Source organism: Triticum aestivum, chromosome 3A, assembly GCF_018294505.1.
Source record: "Triticum aestivum cultivar Chinese Spring chromosome 3A, IWGSC CS RefSeq v2.1, whole genome shotgun sequence".
Lineage (NCBI taxonomy): Eukaryota > Viridiplantae > Streptophyta > Magnoliopsida > Poales > Poaceae > Triticum > Triticum aestivum.
The window spans coordinates 650457030-650477740 of record NC_057800.1 but is presented as its reverse complement, the minus strand read 5'-3'; positions in this window follow the sequence as shown (position 1 = coordinate 650477740).

Here is a 20711-nt window from a genome sequence, read left to right as displayed (position 1 = left end):
GACAATTGGTGATGGAGGATGGTTGATGATGAAGATGGCAACGGATTCCCCTCTCCGGAGCCCCGAACTGACTCCAGATCAGCCCTCCCGAGAGAGTTTAGGGCTTGGCAGCGGCTCCGTATCGTAAAACGCGATGAATCCTTCTCTCGGATTTTCTCCTCCCCGAACACGAATATATGGAGTTGGAGTTGAGGTCGGTGGAGCTCCAGGGGGGCCACAAGGCAGGGGGCGCGCCCGGGGGGTAGGGCGCGCCCCCACCCTCGTGGACAGGGTGTGGGCCCCCTGGCGTGGATCTTTCTTCCAATATTTTTTATATATTCCAGAATAATTCTCCGTTGATTTTTAGGTCATTTCGAGACCTTTTATTTCTGCACAAAAATAACACCATGGCAATTCTGCTGAAAACAACATCAGTCTGGGTTAGTTCCATTCAAATCATGCAAGTTAGAGTCCAAAACAAGGGCAAAAGTGTTTGGAAAAGTAGATAAGACGGATACGTATCAACTCCCTCAAGCTTAAACCTTTGCTTGTCCTCAAGCAATTCAGTTGATAAACTGAAAGTGATAAAGAAAACTTTTACAAACTCTGTTTGCTCTTGTTGTTGTAAATATGTAAAGCCAGTATTCAGGTTTTCAGCAAAGATTATGAAGTAACCATATTCACAATAACACTTAGGTCTCATATTTACTCATAGCAATGACATAATAAACTAGCGAGCAATAATAATAAATCTCGGATGACAACACTTTCTCAAAACAATCATGATATGATATAACAGGATGGTATCTCGCTAGCCCTTTCTGAGACCGCAAAACATAAATGCAGAGCACCTTTAAAGATCAAGGACTGACTAGACATTGTAATTCATGGTAAAAGAGAGCCAGTCAAGTCATACTCGATTTAAACTAACAGTAATGGATGCAAATGACAGTGGTGCTCTCCAACTGGTGCTTTTTAATAAGAGGATGTTGACTCAACATAAAAGTATATGGCTAGGCCCTTCGTAGAGGGAAGTAGGGATTTGTAGAGGTGCCAGAGCTTGGTTTTTGAAATAGATATGAATAATATTTTGAGCGGTATACTTTCATTGTCAACATAACAACCGAGAGATCTCGATATCTTCCATGCTACACACATTATAGGCGGTTCCCAAATAGAATGGTAAAGTTTATACCCCCCCCCTCCACCAACAAGCATCAATCCATGGCTTGCTCGAAACAACGAGTGCCTCCAACTAACAAGAGTCCCCGGGGAGTTTTGCTTGCAGTTATTTTGATTTGATTTGCATAAAGCATGGGACTGGGCATCCCGGTGACCAGCCCTTTTCTCGTGAGTGAGGAGCGGAGTCCACTCCTCTTGAGAATAACCCCCCCCCCCCTAACATGGAAGATACGAACAACCCTAGTTGATACATGAGCTATTCGAGCATACAAAATAGAATTTCATTTGAAGGTTTAGAGTTTGGCACATACAAATTTACTTGGAACGGCAGGTAGATACCGCATGTAGGAAGGTATAGTGGACTCATATGGAAAAACTTTGGGGTTTAAGGGATTAGATGCACAAGCAGTATTCCCGCTTAGTACAAGTGAAGGCTAGCAAAGGACTGGGAAGCGACCAGCTAGAGAGCGACAACAGTCATGAACATGCATTAAAATTAATCAACACCGAATGCAAGCATGAGTAGGATATAATGCACCATGAACATAAATATCGTAGAGGCTATGTTGATTTTGTTTCAACTACATGCGTGAACATGTGCCAAGTCAAGCCACTCGAATCCTTCAAAAGAGGATACCACCCTATCACACCACATCACAACCATTTTAATAGCATGTTGGCACGCAAGGTAAACCATTATAAACTCCTAGCTATTTAAGCATGGCATAAGCAACTATAATCTCTAATTGTCATTGCAAACATGTTTATTCATAATAGGCTGAATCAGGAACGATGAACTAATCATATTTACAAAAACAAGAGAGGTCGAGTTCATACCAGCTTTTCTCATCTCAATAAGTTCATCATATAATCATCATTATTGCCTTTCACTTGCACGACCGAATAGTGTGGATAACAATAATAGTGCACGTGCATTGGACTAAGCTGGAATCTGCAAGCATTCAATTCAAGAGAGAAGACAAGGTAATATGGCTCTTTGTTAGATCAACAAATATGCATATAAGAGCCACTCAACATTTTCATTATGGTATTCTCCTCTCGACCCCCAAAGAACAAGAAAGAAATAAAACTATTTACACGGGAAAGCTCCCAACAAGCAAAAGAAGAACGAGAAATCTTTTTGGGTTTTCTATTTAATTATTACTACTATAGGCATGGAAAGTAAACTAGCTGAAAGCTACAACTAATTTTTTGGTTTTTTTCTTAAGGTTTATCAAACACACAAGAAGAAAACATAAAAAGGGAAATAAACTAGCATGGATATTACAATGAAAAAGTATGAGCACCGACAACTAGCATGAGTGTGTGAACATGAATGTAATGTCGGTGAGAGATACGTACTCCCCCAAGCTTAGGTTTTTGGCCTAAGTTGGTCTATGGCCACGGCTGGCCTGGCGGATGTCCAAAGTTGTAACTGGGGCCATACTGAGATGAATCCCCCTGGTTATAAAATATCTCCCCTTTGCCTGAAAGTCAAAGAGAGTAGGAGTAGGGAGGACAATATTGACGGCATGACGCCTATCAAAGATTAGTCGGTACTGGGGAGGCGGTTCATCCCTCTCAACAAATCGATGGTGAACCATGACATTAAAATCTAGATAAGAAGGAGGCAATTCCATATCATAATCACGAGTGGGTATATTAAGGAAATTAGCTAAACGGGTTGCATAAATTCCACAAAAGAAATCTCCATTAAATCTACTGTTATGCAACCTACGTGCAACAATGGCTCCCAAATTATAATGTTTATCTCCTAATACCGCACTCCTGAGAACACTAAGATCAGGGACACACATGTGGCATGCTTCATCCTTACCATTTATGCACCTACCTATGAAGAGAGCAAAATAATGTATACCAGGAAAATGAATGCTCCCTATGGTAGCTTGTGTTATGTCTATAGATTCCCCCACAGTTATACTAGCAAGGAAATCTCTAAATTCAGATTTGCGAGGTTCACTAGGACTACCCCATTGTGGAAGTTTGCAAGCAGTATTAAAATGCTCTAAGTCCATAGTATAAGAATTTTCATATAGATCAAACAGGACAATTTGAGAATTGCGTGATGATGAAAATTCAAACCTCCTCACAAAGGAATCAGTGAGATAGTGGTACTGACAGCACTTATCTGACTCGAAGCTCACAAGATCAGCGTTACACACATATGCGTTAAATTCTTCCTTGATTCCTGCTCGATCCATGAAGTCCTCTGAAGGCCATTCACAAGCTCGCACTTGAGCGTCCCTTGGTGGTTCATTGTCGGCATCGCGCATTGCAAGCCTGGGTCCTTGCTTCCTTGAAGGACCACCTTGGTACATTTTCCTAAACATATTTCTTCCTCTAAAAAGTTTCTGAAAATTTCAGTAACTTCAAATAAAAGTGAACCAAACTCAACAAAATTGATAGCAACTACTCCTACAAGTGCCTAGAGACTATATCATGCATTAGAATTACTTGGGACCATATAAATTTGACATGCAAGCTCAAGAACATGGTCACCTAGGCAGCAAAAATTTGCAATGAATAAGGCACTAGAACAAAAACTAATTAGACCATTGGAGGAGTCACATACCAAGGAACAATCCCCCAAAGCAGTTTTGTGAGAGGTGCTTTGAGCAAGGAGATCGAAAATCGCAGCAAAATGAGCTAGAACTCGTGCTTGAGCTGGTTGGTGATTTTTTTGGGAGGAAGATGGAGTGTGTGGTGGCTGGAATAAGCGGAAGGGAGCCACCTTGGGCCCACGAGGCAGGGGGGCGCGCCCTAGACCCTCATGGCCAGGTGCTTGCTCCCCCTGCTGTGTTCTCAGTGCCAGATACTCTCAAATATTCCAGAAAAAATCAAATTTCAATTTCGGGGCATTTGGAGAACTTCTATTTTCGGGGTATTTTTATTGCATTGAGAATTCAGAAAACAGACAGAGAAAATACTATTTTTTCTTTATTTAATATAAATAACAAAAAGTAAAAAGAGGGTACAAAGAGTTGTGTTTTCTAAATTCATCCATCTCATGCTCATCAAAAGTAATACACTAACAAGGTTGATCAGGTCTTGTTAACAAACTCATTCCGAGTAACATGGAACCGGCGAATTTTCGAATAACACTAGGTTACCTCAATGGGGATATGCACATCCCCATCAATAAGAATATCATATTTCTTCTTGACAGTAGGAAGAGGAAATTCAAAACCTCCAATAGTAATTGTTGAAAATTTTCCAATAGAATTGATACAGTGGACTTGAGGTTGTTTCCTTGGAAAGTGTACCGTATGCTCATTACCATTAAAATGAAAAGTGACATTGCCTTTGGTGCAATCAATAACAGCCCCTGCAGTATTCAAAAAGGGTCTTCCAAGAATAATAGACATACTATCGTCCTCGGGAATATCAAGAATAACAAAGTCCGTTAAAATAGTAACGTTTGCAACCACAACAGGCACGTCCTCACAAATACCGACAGGTATAGCAGTTGATTTATCAGCCATTTGCAAAGATTTTTTAGTAGGTGTCAACTTATTCAAATCAAGTTTACGATATAAAGAGAGATGCATAACAATAACACCGGCTCCAAGATCACATAGAGCAGTTTTAACATAGTTTCTTTTAATGGAACATGGTATAGTTGGTACTCCGGGATCTCCTAGTTTCTTAGGTATTCCACCCTTGAAAGTATAATTAGCAAGCATGGTGGAAATTTCAGCTTCCGGTTTCTTTCTTTTATTAGTAACAATATCTTTCCTGTACTTAGCATAAGGATTCATTTTAAGCATATCAGTCAAACGCATACGCAAGAAGATAGGTCTAATCATTTCAGCAAAGCGCTCAAAATCCTCATCATCCTTTTTCTTGGATGGTTTAGGAGGAAAAGGCATGGGTTTCTGAACCCATGGTTCTCTTTCCTTACCGTGATTCCTAGCAACAAAGTCTCTCTTATCATAATGTTGATTCTTTGATTGTGGGTTATCAAGATCAACAACAGGTTCAGTTTCTACATCATTATCATTGCTAGGTTGAGCATCAACATGAACATCATCATTAACATTATCACTAGGTTCATGTTCATTACCAGATTGGGTTTCAGCATCAGAAATAGAAATATCATTGGGATTCTCAGGCGTGTCTACAACAGGTTCACTAGAAGCATGCAAAGTCCTATCATTTTTCTTTTTCTTCTTCTTAGAAGGACTAGGTGCATCTACATTATTTCTCTTAGAATCCTGCTCAATTCTCTTAGGATGGCCTCCAGGATACAAAGGTTCCTGAGTCATTTTACCAGTTCTAGTAGCCACTCTAATAGCAAAATCATTATTTTTACTATTCAATTCATTGAGAAAATCATTCTGAGCTTTAAGTACTTGTTCTACTTGAGTGGTAACCATAGAAGCATGTTTGCAAATGAGTTTAAGTTCACCTTTAACTCTAGACATATAATCACTCAAGTGTTCAATCATATAAGCATTGTGTTTTAATTCTCTACCAACATAAGCATTAAAATCTTCTTGCTTAACCATAAAGTTATCAAACTCATCTAAGCATTGGCTAGCAAACTTAGTAGGAGGGATTTCAACTTTATCATATCAATAGAGAGAATTTACCTTTACTAGCTGTGTCGGGTTATCAAGACCATGTATTTCTTCAACAGGAGGTAAATTAAGGGCATGTATTTCTTCAATAGGAGGTAAGTTCTTAACATCTTCAGCTTTAATACCTTTTTCTTTCATAGATTTCTTTGCCTCTTGCATATCTTCAGGACTGAGAAATAGAATACCCCTTTTCTTAAAAGTTGGCTCAGGAGTTGGTTCAGGAATTGGATCAGGGATTGGATTAGGAAGTGTCCAATTATTTTCATTAGTCCACATATTATTCAATAGAATTTCAGCTTCATCAACAATTCTTTCCCTAAAAACACAACCAGCACAACTATCCAGGTGGTCTCTGGAAGCATCGATTAGTCCATTATAAAAGATATCGAGTATCTCATTTTTCTTGAGAGGATGATCAGGAAAATCATTAAGTAATTGGAGAATCCTCCCCCAAGCTTGTGGGAGACTCTCTTCTTCAATTTTCATAAAATTATATATTTCCCTTAAACAACTTGTTTCTTATGAGCAGGGAAATATTTAGCAGAGAAGTAATAAATCATATCCTGGGGACTACGCACACAACCAGGATCAAGAGAATTAAACCATATCTTAGCATCACCCTTTAATGAGAACGGAAATATCTTAAGGATATAATAGTAGCGAGTTTTCTCATCATTAGTGAACAGGGTGGCTATATTATTTAATTTAGTAAGATGTGCCACAACAGTTTTAGATTCATAGCCATAGAAAGGATCAGATTCAACCAAGGTAATTATATCAGGGTCGACAGAGAATTCATAATCCTTATCAGTAACAAAGATAGGTGAAGTAGCTTAATCAGAATCATATTTCATTCCAGCATTCAGAGTTTTTAGTTTTAGCTTAGCTAATAATTTCTTAAGATCACTCCTATCATTGCAAGCAAGAAAATCTCTAGCAGTTTCTTCATCCATAACATAGCCCTCAGGCACAACAGGTAATTCCTATATAGGGGAAGAATCTTCATCATCACTTTCATCAATATTATTAGTTTCAATAATTTCATTCTCTCTAGCCCTAGCAAGTTGTTCATCAAGAAATTTACCAAGTGGCACAGTAGTATCAGCATAGAAGTAGTTTCATCATAAGTATCATGCATAGCAGAAGTGGCATCATCAATAACATGCGACATATCAGAATTAATAGCAGAAGCAGGTTTAGGTGTCGCAAGCTTACTCAAAACAGAAGGTGAATCAAGTGCAGAGCTAGATGGCAGTTCCTTACCTCCCCTCGTAGTTGAGGGATAAATTTTTGTTTTCATGTCTTTCAAGTTCTTATAGTGATAAGCAGATATAAATCCCAAGTGACTCAAAGAATAGAGCTATGTTCCCAAGCAATGGCGCCAGAAAATAGTCTTGATAACCCACAAGTATAGAGGATCGCAACAGTTTTCGAGGGTAGAGTATTCAACCCAGATTTATTGATCCTACACAAGGGGAGCCAAAGAATATTCTCAAGTATTAGCAGCTGAGTTGTCAATACAACCACACCTGGATAACTTAATATCTGCAGCAAAGTATTTAGTAGCAAAGTAATATGATAGTAGTGGTAACGATAGCAAAAGTAACGGTAGCAAAACTAATATTTTTGGTGTTTTGTAGTGATTGTAACAATAGCAACGGAAAAGTAAATAAGCGAAGAATAGTATATGGAAAGCTCGTAGGCAACGGATCGGTGATAGAGAATTATGCCGGATGCGATCGATCATGTAACAGTCATAACATAGGGTGACACAGAACTAGCTCCAGTTCATCAATGTAATGTAGGCATGTATTCCGAATATAGTCACACGTGCTTATGGAAAAGAACTAGCATGACATCTTTTGTCCTACCCTCCCGTGGCAGCGAGGTCCTATTGGAAACTAAGGGATATTAAGGCCTCCTTTTAATAGAGTACCGGACCAAAGCATTAACACATAGTGACTACATGAACTCCTCAAACTACGGTCATCACCGGGAGTGGTCCCGATTATTGTCACTTTGGGGTTGCCGGATCATAACACATAGTAGGTGACTATAGACTTGCAAGATAGGATCAAGAACTCTCATATATTTATGAAAACATAATAGGTTCAGATCTGAAATCATGGCACTCGAGCCCTAGTGACAAGCATTAATCATAGCAAAGTCATAGCAACATCAATCTCAGAACATAGTGGATACTAGGGATCAAACCCTAACAAAACTAACTCGATTAGATGATAAATCTCATCCAACCCATCACCGTCCAGCAAGCCTACGATGGAACTACTTACGCACGGCGGTGAGCATCATGAAATTGGTGGTGGAGGAAGGTTGATGATGACGATGGCGACGGATTCCCCTCTCCGGAGCCTCGAACGGACTCCAGATCAGCCCTCCCGAGAGAGTTTAGGGCTTGGCGGTGGCTCCGTATCGTAAAACGCGATGAATCCTTCTCTCTGATTTTTCCTCCCCGAACACGAATATATGGAGTTGGAGTTGAGGTCTGTGGAGCTCCAGGGGGCCCACGAGGCAGGGGGGCGCACCCGGGGGGTAGGGCGCGGCCCCCACCCTCGTGGACATGGTGTGGGCCCCCTGGCGTGGATCTTTCTTCCAATATTTTTTATATATTCCAAAATAATTCTCCGTTCATTTTTGGGTCATTCCGAGAACTTTTATTTCTGCACAAAAATAACACCATAGCAATTCTGCTGAAAACAGCGTCAGTCCGGGTTAGTTCCATTCAAATCATGCAAGTTAGAGTCCAAAACAAGGGAAAAGGTGTTTGGAAAAGTAGATACGACGGAGACGTATCAAGGTCTCTTTCTCTCTTAACTTCACCACAATGTCATCTACATAAGCATGAACATTATGCCCAATCTGATTATGAAGGAAATTTTGTACACATCGCTGATAAGTTACCTGGGCGCTCTTGAGCCCAAAAGGCATAGACACATAGCAGAAGGCTCCAAATGGAGTAATGAAAGATGTCTTCTCCTGGTCCTTAACTGCCATCTTGATCTGATGATAACCAGAATAAGCGTCCAAAAAACTCAAACGCTCAAACCCGTCGTAGCATCAATGATTTGATCAATACGAGGAGAGCGAACGGATTAGCCGGACAAGCCTTATTTAAGTCTGTGTAATCCAAATACATTCGCCAAGTACCATTCTTTTTGAGTACCGGCACTGGATTAGCCAACCCCTTAGGATGAAAAACTTCAATGATAAACCCGGCCGCCAAAAGCCGGGCCACTTCCTCTCCAATGGCCTTGCACCTCTCCTCATTAAACCGGCGAAGAAATTGCTTGACCAGTTTAAACTTTGGATCAATATTAAGAGTGTTCTCAGTGAGTTCCCTCGGTACACCTAGTGAGGGAGTCCTGGATTAGGGGGTCTCCGGACAGCCGGACTATATTCTTTGGCCGGACTGTTGGACTATGAAGATACAAGATTGAAGACTTCGTCTCGTGTCCGGATGGGACTCTACTTGGCATGGAAGGCAAGCTAGGCAGTACGATATGGATATATCCTCCTTTGTAACCGACCTTGTGTAACCCTAACCCCCTCCGGTGTCTATATAAACCGGAGGGTTTTAGTCCGTAGGACAACATACAATCATACCATAGGCTAGCTTCTAGGGTTTAGCCTCTCCGATCTCGTGGTAGATCAACTCTTGTAATACTCATATCATCAAGAATAATCAAGCAGGACGTAGGGTTTTACCTCCATCGAGAGGGCCCGAACCTGGGTAAAACATCGTGTCCCCTGCCTCCTGTTACCATCCTCCTTAGACGCACAGTTCGGGACCCCCTACTCGAGATCCACGGGTTTTGACACCGACATTGGTGCTTTCATTGAGAGTTCCTCTGTGTCGCCGCCGTTAGGCTTGATGGCTCCTACGATCATCGATAGTGACGCAGTCCAGGGTGAGATTTTTCTCCCCGGACAGATCTCTGTGTCCGGCGGCTTCGCACTGTGGGACAACTCGCTTGGCCATCTGTAGTAGATCTAAAGTTACGCCCCTGGCCAATAGGTCAGGTTTGGAAGCTTAAACTACACGGCTAATATCCGCAGAGACTTGCTCTTCGACGGATTCGAGCCCCTGCCTTGTGCGCCACACGGTCACGATGAGTACGATCTAGCTCTACCATCGGACAGTGTTCAAGAAATCGCACCGGCAGCCTCTCCGACCCTCAATTCGGAGCCAGTTGCGCCATCCATGGACGGGTGGATAGAACCCGTCACGGAGGCCGTATCCTTTGCGGCGATCGAACTGAATATCGACCTTACCCTTCACGAGATCCGTGTTGCTAAACTGCCGGATCCTTCTTCGGCCACGGACTCCGAACCGCCTGCGCCCATTCCTCTCGAATCCAATCGGGCGCCGATCATGGAGTTTACCTTTGCAGATATTTTTCAGCACTCGCCCTTTGGCTACATACTGAACTCATTAAGGTCTCTCTCCTTGTCAGGAGAGTCCTGGCCGAACTACGTCCGGCAGGATTGGGATGCGGATGACGAAGAAATTCACCGCCCACCCACCACCCAATTAGTAGCCACTATCGATGACTTAACCGACATGCTCGACTTCGACTCCGAAGGCATCGACGGTATGGACGACGATGCGGGAGGCGAAGAGGAACCACTGCCCACAGGGCACTGGACGCCCACTTCGTCACATGACGTATACATGGTGGACACACCCAAAGAAAACAACGACGAGGAATGGAAGGACGCAGCGAAGGGTTGTTCCATCGAGAAGCAGTCAAAGCGGCGGCGTAAACGCCGCTCCAAATCCTGCCTCGGCAGAAATAACAATCATATAGACCCAGCGATAGAGCAGGGTGCACCATCGCCAGACCAGGGCAACAAGAGGAATCAAACCGAACAGCCCGACTCCATCGAAGATAACAGTCCGGACGACATCACACCAGACAGGCGCCAGGAGCAACATAATGCCCACCAAAGGCTTGTTGCCACGGCGAGGAGTTTGAAAAAATAGAAGCAAAGGCTCAAGGCTGCACAAGACACACTCAAAATCAAATGGAGTGAAGTACTCAACACTGCAGCGAAGTACGGCAGTAATCGCCACACCAAGAGCTATCCGAAGCAAAAGTTGCTACCTGAATTTGATGAGGAGGCCTTAGATTCTCCACAATTAAAAAATAAAACGGCCATCCGGTCGGATAGACGACCTCATAGCCAACATAAAGCGGCAAACGACGCCGCACATAAACCAGTACACGATCCGCGTAAGGGCTCGCATCAAAAGGACGGCGCAACCAGATCCATCTATGGACCACGCAGGCACGCTCCAACATACAATGCAACACAACAGACATCCGAACACCATGGTACGCCCCAATACAGGGGTGCCGCACACCCTCTATGTTTCACCGACGAGGTGCTGGACCATGAATTTCTAGAGGGATTCAAACCCATAAACATAGAGGCGTACGACGGAATAACAGACCCTGGGGTCTGGATTGAGGACTACATCCTCCATATCCATATTGCTCGAGGAGACGATCTCCACGCCATCAAGTACTTACCCCTCAAGCTCAAAGGGCCAGCTCGGCATTGGCTTAAAAGCCTCCCGAAAGCTCCATCAGAAGCTGGGAAGAGCTCAAAGACGCGTTTCGGGCAAATTTTCAAGGGACATATGTCTGACCACCGGATGCAGACGGTTTAAGTCATATAACTCAACAGCCCGGTGAGTCAGCCCGAAAACTTTGGAACAGGTTCCTCACTAAAAAGAACCAAATAGTTGACTGTCCGGACGCCGAAGCCTTAGCAGCCTTCAAGCATAGCGTTCGAGACGAATGGCTTGCCAGACACCTCGGTCAAGAAAAGTCGAGAACAATGGCAGCATTAACAAGCCTCATGACCCGTTTTTGTGTGGGCGAGGATAGCTGGTTAGCCCGATGCAGCACCAGCGACCCAAGTACATCCGAAGTCAGGGATGGAAACGGGAAATCACGACGCAGCAAGAATAAGCGTCGGAATAAAGAAGATAGCCCGAAGAGCACGGCGGTAAACGCCGGATTTAGAAGCTCTCGGCCAGGGCAGCAGAAGCCGCCCTCCAAAGGCAACAGAGACGAATTGTCTAGCCTAAACAAAATTCTCGACCAAATATGTCAGATCCATAGCACCCCGGATAAACCTGCAAATCATACCCACAGAGAATGTTAGGTCTTCAAACAGTCCGGCAAGCTCAACACCGAACACAGGGGGCAGGATACACCAAGTGAAGACGAGGACGAGCCTTGCAAGCAAAGCACAGGGGAACAAAAGAAATTCCCACCAGAAGTCAAAACAGTCAACATGTTACACGTGATAAAAGGGAGAAACAAAGCGGCACCTTTAGAGGAACATGCCCCAGGGCCTATCACCGCGGAGCTCCGCCACTGGTCGTCCCAACCAATCACCTTCGACCATCGGGATTACTCGGCAAGTATCCGGCGTGCAGGATGGGCTACCTTGGTATTAGATCCAACAATTGACGGATACCACTTCACCCGAGTCCTAATGGACGGCGGCAGCAGTTTAAATCTGATATATCAGGACACAGTCCGCAACATGGGGATAGACCCAACAAAAATTTGCCGCAGCAATGCTACCTTTAAAGGAGTAACGCCAGGCCCGGAGGCTAACTGCAGGGGCTCCCTGCTACTAGAGGTTATATTTGGCTTCCCCGATAACTTCCGCAGCGAAAATTTAACTTTCCATGTCGCTCCGTTCCAAAGTGGCTATCAAGCACTACTCAGACACAAATCTTTCGCTCGCTTTAACGCAATACTGCATTATGCTTCCCTCAAGCTCAAGATGCCCGGTCCACGTAGCATCATTACAGTAAATGGAAATATTGAGCGCTCCTTGCGCGCGAAGACGGTGCGGCCGCCTTGGCCTCCGCACACTAAACGGCCTCACCAACTCAAGCATTTGACAGGTCGTTAAGACCACGGACATGGCTACATGAGTCCGGCTCAGCTATATGTAATTAATACAGGTTTGATGGCTATACCCCTATTACAATACAAGGGGCTCAACGCACGTGCAAAAGTGGCAATAAGGCTCACCTTTACTCATTTTCAACTATATATTTTTTATTTAGTATAACTTAACTTTTGCACGGCAACTTTTCAATTAAGTTCCTCTCTTTTTCAGATGACCATCGTGCTACACCCGTCCAGGATACAGCACAACGGAGACACAGGCGTAGACATGCAGCAGGGACCCGTTCCAAGGATTCTTTGTAGATTAAGACCCTGCGTAAACCTTTTTTACTATCTCTTGTGGATTTACATCCCTCGGATTCTCAGTACAACCGAGAAGGATGTTGACGTCTTGGCATGTGGCCACGCCAGAATAATGCATGTACCTGGACACCAGGGGCTTATTACAAATGGTACTGTTTAGACCCAGTTTACACCATAAAGATCGAATACCTTAGGGAGTGTACGGCGTCGCGAGTTTGGCTTTATATGCATCAGCTCCGAATCATGTCTTTGGTCAAATGTTGGGCTTGCCTAGCTCCTGTGTTTTGCTGCCTTACGTTTTGCTCTATCGGCTAAGGCGGCACCAGGAGAACTACTGCGATTGTGCCCTGGTTCATCCGGATGAGCACCTCAGTAGAGAAAGCCGAAAACTGACTATCATGATATAGCGTGAGACTAATCAACCACTCGATGACTTATTGGAATCTTCGGGATTCCTCCGCATTAACGAAGGGTCGTTTCTCAGCCAGGCATGTACGCACCCCGAATCTGGACGAGTGCGGAGCCACCAGGGGCTATATAGTAGCCCCACTGTCAAACTCCTATGGCTAAGTGAAAGTGTTAAAGCATTATAGTTCGGTCGCCTAGTTCGTTGCGCTATCACCTCCTTATTAGGACCAAGGCGTTGGATTAAGTGTGAATACGCGTCTTCTGCAAACACCCCCGCATTATATGCGTGGGGGTTGAAGCCGACGACTGCAATCTTTCAGGTTATATACATGTATACATAAACGGCCGCACAGGCGGCATCACAATAATTTCTGGCAAAAGTATAAATACAGCCTTGATAAATTCAATAAAACGTTGTTTTTACAATGGGAATACATGTCACTCAAACATAACATTCTTCGAGCACTGGGCCTCTATCGAACGAGTGCCCTCAATAACTTCTTCAAAATAGTGCTCGGCAGCCACTCGGCCTATGGCCGAACCCTGCGCCGCGACAGTGGTGGCACCCATCTCCGCCCAGTATGTTTTGACACGGGCAAGGGCCATCCGCGAGCCTTCTATGCACGCCGACCTCTTCATCGCATTAATGTGTGGCACTACACCAAGGAACTGCTGCACCAAGCTAAAATAGCTGTTCGACTTTGGCCTTTCCGGCCACAGATGATCCATGACAGACCTCGTGGCGAGTCCGGCCAATCTATTGAGTTCGGCCCATTCGGCAAGCTAATCAGTCAATGGAAGCGGACACTCTGGAACGTTAAATTGCAACCAGAACAGCTTGTCCACTTCACGATATGTTTGATCTCGAAAGTATTCGGCCGCATCGACAGCGCTCGCCGCTAAGTCCATATATGCGTCGGCCGAACTCCACAGCCGATCCAGAGGGGCATACCGCGGATCACCGAACTTCCTCCGCAGCATAAAGGGCTTCCCAGCCACAATGTCCCTGGCTTCATGCAGTTCCTCCTTCGCTCTCATTGCAGAGCGGGTGTCTTTGGTTGCCATTATGGCCTTTTCAAGGTCCGTAGCCTTCGCCCAGTTTTCTTCTTCAAGAAACTAGTAGTGGTCGGCAGTGTCTTTTAACTTCGCAGCTATTTTGGCCACTTTTTCTTTGCTCTCGCTATGAGCGGCCTTCTCGGCTCTCAACTCTTCGGCCGCCTTCAAAGCGGCCGCATTACTACTCCTTGCTTGCTCATTGGACCGGGCAAGCTCCGCCCGCAAGGCCTCCACGGTGGCAGCTCCATCTACAGTCACAACATATTAAAGATACTGGCATCACGCCGCTCTTACTATGTGACAACCACTCTAAATATAACCTACCCTGTGCCTCGTCAAGCTGCTTGTTAACAAGCATGATGTCGGCATCCGCCGCATCCAGTTGCCGCTTTAGTTCAGCAACCCCATCAGTCCGGCTAGCCACCGGAGCTTCAGACACCTGCACATAAAGGTGGTCTGGTTATTACCTGGGACTATGATCCTCCGTTCGCCGCCGTTCTCGATGACAACCAGAGTCTCAGGGGCTACTATCTACATAGGGCACACCTAAAATGCGCGGTACCATCACAAATATATATCATTTCACGTACCTCAAAGCCCGTCAGTAGACTCATAAAGGCTTCATGCAACCCGTTTTCGGCGGACGAAATCCTTTCAATCACCGTACACATTAATGTACGGTGCTCTTCTGAGATAGTTGCTCGCTCTAGCAGACCCTTCAGTACGTCCGACCGCATACCAGATGGTGTCAGACTCTCTTGATTGCTCTCTTCAAGAGCCGAATACTGAGGGCTTCGGGTGACCATGGGATTACCTTCTGGCCTTGCCGGATTCGGAGAAACTCTCCGTGATGACACTTCAAGGTCGCCCGCTTCTTGAGCCAGGGAGTCCGGGGGAGGCGTTTTGCTCTCCATCATCTCCGGAAGAAGATCCCCCAAAGATGAGCTCTGCTGAGAAGGGCTCAGATCTGAACTGCAAGATAGATGCTTCGGTTATCTTCCTCAGAAGTAAGGTAGTATATCTTCACTATTAAGTACTTTTTGGTTACTTACACCTCGTTAGAGGGCTAATCCCCGCACGGACTTTGTGCAGCAAGAGCACCCTCTGAGGCGGGACCCTCTGGTGGAGTTTTCTTCTCCCGTTTGGAAACCTTGGTTTCCGGATCATCAGAGGTAGTCCTCTTCCTCCCCCGGGGCGAGGGAATGTCAGATTCCTTCCCTTGGTTATCCTCCCTCACGGAGGCGCTCGTTCCCTCAGTTGGAATAGGTAGCAGTGGGGGCCTGCTTTCACCCTCTTAATTCCCCCCTTTTTCTTCCTTTGAGGGCGCCGGGCAAGGTGCTGGCTCGAGCATCTTTTCCAGCACCGGATTGTCCAAGCCTTCGGGAAGGGGGGCCGAACACCGGATCATCTTCGCCTTTGTTATCCAGTCCTGGTCAAAAAGCGATTCTTCAGAATGACGTCATGATAAATGAAAGACAGTGTGTTCGGCTAGAGGATTACTTACTTGGGCCGCGGTGCGGTTGCTGCTCAGGCCCACGTCCTCGGAGGTGTCCGGACACTCTATTTGGGGTCCGAAGAACAACTTGTACATCTCCTTGTGCGTCAGGCCGAGGAGAATAGCGCGCGGTCCTTCTGGGTTGAATTCCCACAAGCGGAGGGGCCGACGTTTGCAAGGCTGGACTCGATGAACCAGCATGACTTGCACTATCATAACCAAACTAAAATCTCCCTCGAAGAGATCTCGGATGCGGCTCTGCAGTATGGGCACATCCTTGGATGGACCCCAGCTCAGCCCCCTGCTGATCCATGACATCAGTTATGGTGGAGGGCCCGAGTGAAAGGCGGGGGAAGCTACCCACTTGGCACTTCTGGGAGCGGTGACGTAGAACCACTCCCATTGCCATAATCCGGACATCTCTGGAAAGGAACCCTTTGGCCATGGAGCTCCAACGATCTTGCTTATTAATGCCCCTCCGCACGCTGCATGCTGCCCCTCAACCGTCTTCGGCTTCACATCAAAGGTCTTGAGCCACAGGCCGAAGTGAGGGGTAATGCGGAGGAAGGCCTCACATACGACAATAAATGTCGAGATGTGGAGAAAGGAATCCGGGGCTAGATCGTGGAAATCAAGCCTGTAATAGAACATCAAACCCCTTACGAAGGGATCCAGAGTGAGGCCTAGTCCTTAGAGGAAGTGGGAGATAAACACGACGTCTTCATTGGGTTCAGGAGTAGGGATGACCTGCCCTCGGGCAGGTAGCCAATGCGAGACTTCGGCGGTCAGGTATCTTGCCTCCCTCAAGTTCTTGATATCCTCTTCCGTGACAGAGGAGGGCATCCACCGGCCCTGGCGGCTGGATCCAAACATGATTGAAGGTCCAAAGCACCTGACCTGGGCTTTGGGAGTTAGAACTCGAGGCGGGGGATGGATTCGATTGAGCACGGGAGGAAAAAAGTAAAAGCCTTGACCCTTTATAAAGAGGGTGAATATCAAGCATCCTCCTCATGGCCGTTTGGGACTTGCCTAAAATCTAGGAGTCCTAGGCGCGGTTGGGTTACCTACGACCGTATTGATGAGAATCCCATAATAAGGGGGACACGATCTCTGCTTTGACAAGACGTGTCAAGGAACTGCCTCGTGTTATGTGTGGGGCTAGTTAAAGAAAAACGGTTCGAATAATCACCGAGCCATGGCATGATGTCATGTTGCCAAAACGTGTCAGCAGATTAGATTTGTGGAAATATTATTCTCTCTACGGTGGTATGTGGAACTTATTTTGCAGGGTCGGACACTATCCTTTTATTCGAACTCTTTTGTGGTGTATCCGGAGGAGGAACCCGCCTTGCAATGACGAAGACAACACTGCGCACCAGACTCATCGTCATTGAAGCATGGTTCAGGGGCTACTGAGGGAGTCCTGGATAGGGGGTCTCCGAATAGCCGGACTATATTCTTTGGCCGGACTGTTGGACGGTGAAGATACAAGATTGAAGACTTTGTCTCATGTCCGGATGGGACTCTACTTGGCGTGGAAGGCAAGCTAGGTAGTACGATATCGATATCTCCTCCTTTGTAACCGACCTTGTGTAACCCTAACCCCCTCCGGTGTCTATATAAACTGGAGGGTTTTAGTCTGTAGGACAACATACAATCATACCATAGGCTAGCTTCTAGGGTTTAGCCTCTCCGATCTCGTGGTAGATCAACTCTTGTAATACTGATATCATCAAAGAATAAATCAAGCAGGACATAGGGTTTTACCTCCATCAAGAGGGCCCGAACCTGGGTAAAACATCGTGTCCCCTGCCTCCTATTACCATCCGCCTTAGACGCATAGTTCGGGACCCCCTACCCGAGATCCACCGGTTTTGACACCGACACCCGGCATGTCTGAAGGCTTCCATGCAAAGATGTCCCGGTTCTCACGGATGAACTCGATGAGCGTGCTTTCCTATTTCGGATCCAGATTAGCTCTGATGCTGAACTGCTTAGACGTCGCCAGGGATGAAATCAACCATCTTAGTATCATACGCTAATTTAAATTTTAACAAAGGATCATGCTCAGTGGTTGGTTTCTTCAAGGACGTCATGTCCGCCGGGTCAACATTGTCTTTGTAAAATTTCAGCTCCTCCGTTGTACAAACTGATTCAGCATAAGCTGCATCTCCTTCCTCACATTCCAAGGCCACCTTGCGACTCCCATGCACTGTGATGGTGCCCTTATAACCCAGCATTTTAAGTTGCAAGTAGACATAACAGGGTCTTGCCATGAATTTAGCATAAGCCAGCCGTCCGAATAGAGCATGATAAGGGCTTTTGATCTTCACCACTTCGAAGGTTAATGTCTCAGACCTAGAATCATGCTCATCTCCAAAGTCAACTTCTAACAATATGTTACCCACTGGGTAGGCTGATTTACCTGGCACGACACCATGGAAGATAGTATTTGATGGATTAAGATTCTTATATGTCAGTCCCATGCATCGGAAGGTCTCATAATATAGGATGTTAATGCTGCTACCTCCATCCATGAGCACCTTAGTAAACTTATAACCCCCAACTTGAGGCGCCACCACCAAAGCCAAATGACTCGGATTATCAACCCGGGGTGGATGATCCTCTCGACTCTATACGATAGGCTGCTCAGACCATCATAGATAACGTGGGACCGCCGGCTCAACAATGTTTACAGCTCTCTTGTGAAGCTTCAAATCCCGTTTACACAAACTGGTGGTGAGGACGTGGTACTGCCCACTATTCAATTGTTTTGAATTGCTCTGATAACTGGACTACTGCTGCTGTTGATTCCCCTGACTATTCTGCTGGTTGTAACCACCCTGGCTACCGTGACCTTGAAACCCAGAACTTGAACCGCCACCTCCATGACCCGGACCGTGAGAGTCGGACCCTGATCCTCCATTTGGGCCATGTTGGCGCTGGATGGATTCCCGAAAGCTTCTCATTATGTTTCAATCCTTCCACGAATGAGTAGCCGGCTTACGATCCGTTCCGTGTTTTGGACACGGCTGGTTTAACATTGCTTCAAGGTCGAATCCTGTCCTTGAAGTCAGCGGCCCCTGCTGTGACGCCCCCGATTTGACCGTACACTAATCATACACGCAAATGTGTACAATCAAGATCATGGACTCACGGGAAGATATCACAACACAACTCCAGACACAAATTAAAATAATACAAGCTTTATATTACAAGCCAGGAGCCTCGAAGGCTCGAATATAAATGCTCGAAGACACAAGAGTCAGCGGAAGCAACAATATCTGAGTATAGACATAAGTAAAACAAGATTGCCTTAAGAAGGCTAGCACAAAAGTAGCAACGATCGAAAAGGCAAGGCCTCCCGCCTAGGACCTCCTAACTACTCCTCAAAGTCGAACTCCACGTAGAATCATCCTCGGGATCCTTTGGCTCCTAGACTCCAACGTTTGGTCGCAAAAACCGGATATAGAAAGGGAAAAGGGGGAGCAAAGCAACCGTGAGTACTCATCCAAAGTACTCACAAGCAAGGAGCTACACTACATATGCATTGGTATCAATGAAAGGGGTAGTATATGTGGACTGAACTGCAGAATGCCAGAATAAGAGGGGGATAGCTAGTCCTATCGAAGACTATGCTTCTGGCAGCCTCCATCTTGAAGCAGGAGAAGAGAGTAGATGGTAAGGTAACCAAGTATCACCGCATAGCATAATCCTACTCGGCGATCCTCCCCTCGTCGCCTTGTGAGAGAGCGATCACTGGGTTGTATCTGGCACTTGGAAGGGTGTATTTTATTAAGTATCCGGTTCTAGTTGTCATAAGGTCAAGGTACAACTCCGGGTCGTCCTTTTACCGAGGGACGTGGCTATTCGAATAGATAAACTTCCCTGCAGGGGTGCACCACATTTCCCAACATGCTCGATCCCCTTTGGCCGGGCATACTTTCCTGGGTCATGCCCGGCCTCGGAAGATCAACATGTTGTAGCCCCACCTAGGCACAATAGAGAGGTCAGCACGCCGGTCTAAATCCTATGGCGTAGGGGTCTGGGCCCATCGCCCATTGCACACCTGCACGTTGCAAGGGAGGCCAGAAGCAGACCTAGCCCCCTTAATACAAGAGCAGGCTTACGATCTAATCCGGGGCGTGCCGCTCAGTTGCTGACGTCACGAAGGCTTCAGCTAATACCACGACGTGGAGTGCCCATAACTGTTCTCGCGTAGTTGGTTAGTGCGTATAGGCCAGTGGCCAGACTCAAATCAAATACCAAGATCTCGTTAAGCATGTTATTTTGAAATAACCGTGGACGCCAACCAGGGCCAGGCCCACCTCTCTCCTAGGTGGTCTCAACCTACCCTGTCGCTCCGCCACAAAGATCCAGTCAGAGGGCCGTCGGGACAAACGTCCTTTCGGACCCAATTCATGAATCACTCGCGGGTACTATTCGAGCAGACCCGTCTTTAGTCACCACAAGTATCATATATTATGTATAAGTATATACCCGTGATCACCTCCCGAGTGATCATGGCCCGATAGTATAGCATGGCAGACAGACAACAATGTAGGGCCATTGATGATAAACTAGCATCCTATACTAAGCAATTAGGATTGCACGTAAGGTACCAATAACTGTAGCAACAATGACAGGCTATGCATCAGGATAGGATTAACGGAAAGTAGTAACATGTTACACTACTCCAATGCAAGCAATAGAGAGAAGAATAGGCGA